Below are 9,199 nucleotides of genomic sequence, written 5' to 3'. Positions count from 1 at the left end.
CCAGGCACTACTCCCAACACAATAGTCTCAGCTGACATCCACCGCACTCCACCCCACCACTACTCCCAACACAATAGTCTCAGCTGACATCCACCGCACTCCACCCCACCACCAGGCACTACTCCCAACACAATGGTCTCAGCTGACATCCACCGCACTCCACCCCACCACCAGGCACTACTCCCAACACAATAGTCTCAGCAGACATCCACCCCACTCCACCCCACCACCAGGTGTTACTCCAACACAATAGTCTCAGCTGACATCCACCGCACTCCACCCCACCACTACTCCCAACACAATAGTCTCAGCTGACATCCACCGCACTCCACCCCACCACCAGGCACAACTCCCAACACAATAGTCTCAACAGACATCCACCCCACTCCACCCCACCACCAGGCACTACTCCCAACACAATAGTCTCATCCGACATCCACCCCACTCCACCCCACCACCAGGCGTTACTCCAACACAATAGTCTCAGCAGACATCCACCGCACTCCACCCCACCACCAGGCATTACTCCAACACAATAGTCTCAGCCGACATCCACCCACCCCACCACACCACCAGGCACTACTCCTAACACAATGGTCTCAGCTGACATCCACCCCACATAACACCCCACCCCACCACTGGGCACTACTCCCAACACCAGAAACCGACACAATTACCCCCCAGTCCCAAACACACTATAACCTAACCACCTCTCTGCCACCCCCACCCACCCAACCAACTCAACAACCCGAAATAACAACCGAGGCAGGAACCATACTCAACCCCCGCCCCATCCCCCACTACATCACCAAAACAAGGTAAACCTATCTAGCCATCAAGATACAAAACACGAAAACAGCATCCTCTGCAAACATCACCCCACAAAAACTAAACAGCAGCATGAACAAAATAGTTGAGTGTATAGTTGCCTTAATCCTTTTGAAACTACCAACTGTAAAAAGATTTTACACAATCTGGCTACCATGTCCAAAGTTTACCAAAAGTCCTTCTCCTCCCTCCAAACAGCCACCTTAAAGCTTAAAATTAACTAAATACCGAACTTTAATTCTTATTGCCTAAAAATCAAAATTACCCCCCAACACACACACACACACCACCCACCACCACCATATTATTTATAAGTACATTTCTTACCCTATCAGCCATGGTGCAATGATCTCCGAGCCAATGGGCTTGAACTTGATGCCCTCATGGCCAAAATATAATCCGACTGCTAGTAACAGCTTAACAGGCAACTCGACTATCCCCTAAAATGGCCTTCAAAATTCCAAGCTTTCAATTCTATCAGTAAGACAGACCCCGCCCCATCAATTCTCCTGTCCCCTGGTGGAGCTCTGAATTTAAAATTCAAAGCCATAAAAGGTACTTTAAAACCCCCTAATGAGCCTGACTCAAATCGCCCCATTTCACTAACTGCCCATTTATGTAAAATTAGGGAATCCATTATAAATAACAGGGTCAAGTACCATATTTCAGTAAACAATCTTATTAGCCCAGACCAGAGTGGCTTCACAAATCATAGACAAACTTTAGGCCACGTTTTACATTAGGAACAAGACATGAAGACAGCACAAGCACAAAAACAATATACACTGGCCACATTTATAGACTTCAGCAAAGCTTTCGATATGGTTTGACATAATGGCCTCATTCAAAAATTAAAAAATATATCCATTAATGGGAGAATTTTAAATATGATACACTCTTTCAGACAGAAATGTCGCAGTTAAATCCTATGAAACATCAGATACCCACCCTTAAGAAAATGGCACCCCACAAGGTAGCATATTGTCGCCAGCATTATTTAATTTCATGATTGATGACATTTTTCAAAAAACTATTAAAAACAATAATATTTCATCAGCCAAATTTGCAGACGACATTTCCTTCTGGACATCCTCATCTTCATTAAACCTAATTAAAACCAAAATACAGTTTGCACTTAACAGTATTCAATAATGGTCTACCAAGTGGGGTTTTCAAATAAACAATGAAGAAATCACATTTCAAAAAGAAGCAAAGTTTCCAGGAGTCACATTTGACCAACACCTCACCTGGACTCCCCATATTTCAAAACTGCGAACTAGGCTTAAACCTAATGAGGGCCATGAGAGACACCGACTGGGGATCAGACAAACAAACCCCTTTTAGTATATATAAAACACAAATACAATCAAAAATAGATCATGCCACTCTGGTCATAAGTGGCATTTCAAGTACAAATCATAATAAACTAAAATATATACAATATAAAGCCCTAAGAAAAGCCACAGGTACCAGGACTGGAACGGCCGACAATACACTATTTTTAATGACAAGGCACACTCTCATTCACACACCGCAGACATCGATCTAGCTTAAACTATTGGGCCGGGGGCCATCACAACCCATCATACAAAACACTCATGCAAAAATATGACAACATTGAAAAAATCTACAATCTAAAAATTCAAAACCCACTCAGAAGAAGTCCCATACCTTACTCACCTATTCAAACTATTACATACCCACAATCTCATCAAAATTAAACACACTCTCCCATCCCATCATTATATACTTGATCAACCCGCACCAGAAACACACACCTCACTACACAGTGTACTACATACACTACCCAACATCTCCCCTACAGAAGAAAAACATCATTAACACTTAACCACATACATACCAACTGGCCATCCACACACATATATACTCTGACGCCTCACAAGATGAGAACAATGACACAGGACTAGGTATCTATGTAGACCAGGCCAAACCAATAACCCCTAATTATCATTCTAAAAATTATGCTAATACTCCTGAACTATTAGCCATACTTACAACCCTCCATCTAGTAAAAACCCTAAACAAAACAACTTTCTAATTATGTCAGACTCTCTTGGCTCATTAAAACAAATTTAAAACAAATATTCCCAAACCCGACCAGACTAAACAAACAACATCATCCATTTCATTTCAGAATTAAAATCAGAAAATAAATCTGTAAGTCTACTATGGGTACCTGGCCAATCAACACACCTGGTTACAACATTGCAGACATAGCAGCTAAAATAGCCATAACTCATCCATCCCCAGTCACACACTTCCAAGGCCGAGCTGAAATCTAAAATAAAACAATCCATCAAAATTCGAAATTTCAATGGGTTAACCTGTATTAAGACTTTATGTCATAAACCTATCCATGAATGCCACAATTTTAACAATTCGACCGTTTTTCGATGACATAATATTCCGTATTATCAGTGGTAATACAAATCTTAACTATCATATTGAAGCCTAAAAGACATCTAAATGGTAACTGTACGAACTGCTTCATTCCCGAAGATCTAGATAACATTTTAACCACTGTCCTCTCTCAACTATATCACTCTATCCCATCTCACTATCAGCACAGTATTTCCTTACTATTCACTCCATTCAACCCTCCAGCAATATACGCTTCCATTATCAATTTCATTTTTAATTCTAAACTCACGGACAAATTGTAGAGCATCCCAAACAAACTCTGCTTCAAAATTTTATAATGTGAACAAACATTTTCACATTTAGGATCGGGATCGAAATATCCAGCGCGAAGTCCCTTCTACGATTCCACTTATCCATAACACTAACGTAGAACATCAATTACCCAGCCAACTGTCAATGGACACAATAATAACGCTCACTGCCATCAATCGCCTCCCCACCCCGCCACCACGACTCCCCACGCAAACGATTCTAGACTGAGGCTAGGCTCTTATTCTCCTTTTCTTTCTTTAGTAGGCCACATTTCTAACTACAACCTATATTTAAAATATTTATAATCCATTATGCCTTACGTTATATATATACTGAACCGAAAAGAAACGTCACCATGGACATATATGTGAGAAACATTATTTGTCAAAAAACAGTAAACATACTTTGAGATATATCATTAAGATGAAACTTGGCAAAACTGATCATCAGGGTTGAAATTAAAGTGTCAAATGTTCTTAAAGTGAAACACAACACTAGTCTTTGAGAAAATGGCATCACAAGTCAGTATCTCGTGTGTCCGCCATGTGCATTGATGACTGCCGTGCAACGTCGATACATGGAATGGATGAGGCTGTTGATGAAGGTCATAGGCACTGGAGGATTCTGAGGAACGCCTGGTGCAGTTTAGCTGCAGTTGTCGGCCTTGGTCGGATGTCATTCAGCCGTCTTTGAATCTCGTCCCAAAGGTGCTCAATGGGATTTAAATCGGGACCGAGGACAGGCCACTGCACGGTTCTGATGCCATTCTGCTGGAGGAAGTCTCTTGTTGCTCTCACAGTGTGGGCACGGGCGTTATCTTGCTGAAACTCGTGGTTGCGGCGACGTGGCAAATGAGTTATGGCGTATGGTCTCAAGACTTGATCAATGTACCGAGCTTCTGTGACACCATTGCCTCTCCCTGGACCGATGTTCTGCAAGACTCTGTGCAAGACCAATTCCACCCCATACCATGATGCTCGGACCAGCCCATGAGTCTCTCTCAATAACACTAGCATCCGAATAACGGTTTAACAATATCTACTCTACTGTATAAACATTGCCTCCTACTTGTATATATACTTGTCAACTACACTCTGTAAATCACTTGCTTGATAACGGTGTTAGAACCTACACCGAAACGTCGCTGTTAATTGTAATAAAGAAGTTGTTCATCCATAAATTCTTATCCTTACTTTGTACTCCAACTTCTAAATGCCTATCAAAGAAGTTATCCGAATAACGTTCCCCACGGCGGCGCCAGACTCTCACTCTCTCCGCCATCTGCTGTTGAGATATAGTAACGGATCTCCACTGCTGATGGCGCTAATGTTGGTGCTGTTGCCCACTGAAGACGGTCCCGGCGTTGACGAGGTGTCAGAATGGGTCTTCGTTGTGGCATGTGACAGTGGAGGTGTCTGCTCGTAAATCGTCGACGCGCGGTGTCCGCACTAATGTGTCGATGGTGTGTCCCCATGGTCTGTCGAGCAGTTTCTGCAGCTGTAACAAGGCGATTTGAAGATGCTGTCGCACAATTTGACGATCCTGACGTCAGGTGTGGACCCTTGGCCTTCCACTACGTGGTCGGTCATCTGTAGTGTTGGTGGTCTGGTACCGTTGCTGGAGCCTGCATATGGTCTTCACGTAGACTTGAAATGCATTGGCTACTTGCCGGGCGGTTTGCCCAGCTTGCAATCAGCCAAGGGCTTGGAGTCGCTGATTTCTTGTCAATCTTGGCATGTGGTAGCAATTAAATAACGAATGAATGTTATCCGATCTGGTTGGATTTTTATAGGGCAAGAAATGGGGGAACGCATGTGCATTTCAATTTGCACGGAACTCACGTGCATCGGGTTACCATGGCCGTTGCCGTGATGCATTTGGGCGATCGGTTTTATCGTCATCTGCTTTGGTTTTTTATCATCAAATTATATTTTTCCGGACAAGATAACGTTAAATTTCAGAAACTTTGACAAAAATTAACCTGATATTTAAATGACAACTTTTAAAGCAATGTTACTTTGGGTGACGTTTCTTTTGCGTGTCAGTATATATATTATAGTATATAACTTACGATATAATACATAAGTATAAACACATTATATGAAAACATTATAGACATAGGTGTTATAAAATAGGTTTTTCCCCTTCAGTTAAAGCTTTTAGGGTATGGTGATTTATCAATATTTATAATATTATTCATATTTATCATTCTCCACCTATCCCGTCTTCGAAAGACATTAAATGTGAAGTAGACGTTAAACCCCCAAATCCAGTCCAGTCCAGGTTCAGCTCCAGTTGTGACGCACCACTTCATATAATGAGTTGTTCTCTTATGTTTCATCGCCATTTGCGATGCACCACTTCATATAATGAATTGTTCTCTTATGTTTCAGATCCAGTTGTGACGCGCCACTTCCTACTACTATGACCTGGGGCTTTTTATGATTTATGTCCAGTTGAGACGCATCAGATTATTTTTTGACAGAATCATCTTTTTCAATATTATGGTGTAAACTCGGTGCCACGTTAGCTCCATATAGTTTCCATAGTCACGGTGACTGAATGTAAGCATGTCCTTCTACAATTGTACGTTATACCTAGACGACCAAGGTGCCTGGACATTGGTTACACATTGCAACTGTCCGTGGTCACGTGGGCTCCATTCTGAGAAAGCCATGTTATGCTGGACTTTCCCCGTGAAGAATGTGGTCAGTAGATATAGGGGTGTATTTTGCTGGTCCGAATGTTCCGAGTAGTAGGGAAAGTATAACCTTCCGCATTCATGGTGAAGTGTAAGAATGAGTTGCGGGTGCTGTCCACACCCAATGATGCCCCAGTTACCGTAGAAAGGCAGTTGTAGTGTCAACTGAGGTCGTCTAGAAGTCTGATCTCTAGAGCACATATACTGATAGATATTAAAAAGCTCTAAGCTTCAGGTTAAAATGAAGAGATACGCTGTCTCCGTTTGACCATTAGTTTAGCACAATAGTCAATGCAAATATTTGGAGTTATGGAACGCTGTTCTGCATACCCGTTCCGGCAAGTAACTTTTGTAGAGTTTTATAACGATTTGCCTATCACTACTAAAGGATCATTGTGAAAACAAAATCAAGACTCTATAGTCTATATTGAAATGTACCACCTCCAGTAACGATGATTTAGTCTTTTAATGAGTCTTGCCACTTCCTGGTATAATGAGTTAGTCTCATATGTTTCAGCTCCGGTTGTGATGCGCCACTTCATTTAATTAGGTTTCTCTCATGTGTCATCTCCAGTTGTGACGCACCACTTCATAACACCCGTGAAGATCCGGGGTAGAATAGGTCTTAAGCAGCCCATACTTATTTACAATGGGGAAAATTACATATTTACACACGCACGCACACACGCACGCACACACACTGCGTGTGCGTCACAAACTCTCGTTACGTTTACATTGTATTCTGATTACGTGCAACTATAATTATAGCCAATGTACAATGTAAGGTGGTAATTAACATTTGGGATTATTTCAAATAATGGCAGTTGAGTGATTCAGGACATATACACGACATTGCTCCATGGTAATTAGACTTTTTACTCAATTGAGACGATGAGGTTGTCACGAACAGGTTGTTATGACGCATAGAAAAAAAGACAAGCTATATATTAGGTTTATTAAGTAATTTCTTCAAGCCTGATGATTCATTGGCATGTTCATAGGCCCCACTAACAAGTAACACGTGTCATTTTCATCCAGCTGGGTTAGCTGGCTAGTATTGACGAAACCGTTTTAGTACAAACCAACTAACGGATAAAGAAAACCTGACAACTCAGGTGTTTCATTGGCTTGCCCTCATTTCGTCTACACCTCATTTCGCCTACAATAATTCATATGCTTAATTGCCTCACCCCTATTATATGAATGGGCATTGTCCATCTCAGGCTGTTTACTAATCCAAGCTCTAATCTAATCCAAGCGGCATAGAGGTTCAAAGTGAAGTTTTGTGGCGTCAGGTAGTTGAGAGAGGTCTTGTACGAGAATACACGAACAATCCAGCAATTCAGCCCCATGTTCGACGTGCCGCAGCCCTGCCACTTCTCTCATTTGACCAGGTACAGAATGCATGGGTTGGGGTGATGGAGCAAGGACCTGATGATCAACAGATTGTTGATTTTAACGACTATGTCACCAGCAGATGGGTAGATGACGACGCTAGATTCCCCTGCCATATTTGGAACCAGCACGACAACACCGGTCTCCGATCCAACAACCATCTCGAAGGGTTCCACTGTGGACTAAAAAAGAGAATGCCCTGATCTCACCCTAACATCTATCAGTTCTAGAAGGAGAATAAGAATATTGAAAAGGCAGACAGCCGCTCCAGGAAACAAATTGATCTTGGAGGATCATGCAGACCCCGAGCTCGTGTTAACAGACAAAGGGACGAAAGAATTGAAAGACTAAAGACACAGCTTCTTAGTGGAAGAAAAACTGTAATGCAATTTCTCGATGCCGTTGGATATGTACTGAAGCTACAGTAATCATGAGTCATTATTATCATTACTGCATAATGTAAATATCAGCTATTAAACAATGTATGAGGCTTCAAGATTGTCTTGTCTGTTTAACCTTCTTTTGGGTCAGTTCATTATTTTAGAGGTAACACAGCACTTGACTTATGTGCACTCAGCTGTAAATTTGTTTTGATAAGGGTGTAGGCGAAATGTGGTGTAGGCGAAATGAGGACAGGCCGTTTCATTGCCGGACGCAAGTCCAGTCCCATGTGGTAAGGATCTGATGCAGGACATACACTGCACTTAGCCAAACTATTCACCAGTATAACCATCAAAGGGGCAGTACTCATGTAGCTATGACGTAACCGTAAAGTTTAAAATGAGTCTGACCTATTCAGGTTTACCACTGTTATCATTTCAATTCTTAAAACATGGGTGGTCTTGACCTACTCCGTTAAGCAGTGCCCAACCCTCAGTCAAGCCCCTATCTCACAATCACGAGTCTGAACACGAATGAACACGATTTAACGTTTTTCCTTAACTCGTGTTTAGAACGTATGAAGGTCGCGCACTCATTCGTGTTACTTTGACTCGTTAAAAGTCATACTTGTTATAGTTTGACGATTCTATGTCAACACGTAGTTATCGCGATCATGCGATCACGTGCAGGTGAGCCTTGACGTTAGCTGGTTAGACTGGTTCCATGTGAAAAATGATAACAGGCACTAGCGATCAGCTGCTTCGCTTAGGGTTATTATTATTTAAAATATGTTTAGTAAAGGTGCAACTTAATTAACGAGATATTGGGATATATTATTCCTGATAAAAAAAATAGTTTCAGATACAAGTTATATCATTGGGTGTGTCTTGAACGAATCACCGGTCGATTCCAAGAAAACGTGTGTACAGCTGATTGCTGTTTCCGGCTTAGTTTACGAGAAAATACACAAGGTAATCTTAATCCCTGGATGTAAAACAATGCCTTGCAGAACAAAAAATACAATTTAAACGGTAAATAAACATGTCTGGTGATTTTTTTCTCAAAAATACTGAATCCGCTAGAGTGGGGTGCGCATTATACATGGGTGCGCGCTATACTCAAGAAAATACGGTAAATCGTGTTATAATTTTTTGCAATACAAAAAATTTATAACACGATTTAAGCCGAGCTGAAAAGTCG

This window comes from Haliotis cracherodii, unplaced genomic scaffold, assembly GCF_022045235.1.
Source record: "Haliotis cracherodii isolate W230 unplaced genomic scaffold, xgHalCrac1.p SCAF_6, whole genome shotgun sequence".
Taxonomy (NCBI): domain Eukaryota; kingdom Metazoa; phylum Mollusca; class Gastropoda; order Lepetellida; family Haliotidae; genus Haliotis; species Haliotis cracherodii.
The sequence above is the reverse complement of the archived record's forward strand: the minus strand, read 5'-3'. Positions refer to the sequence as shown.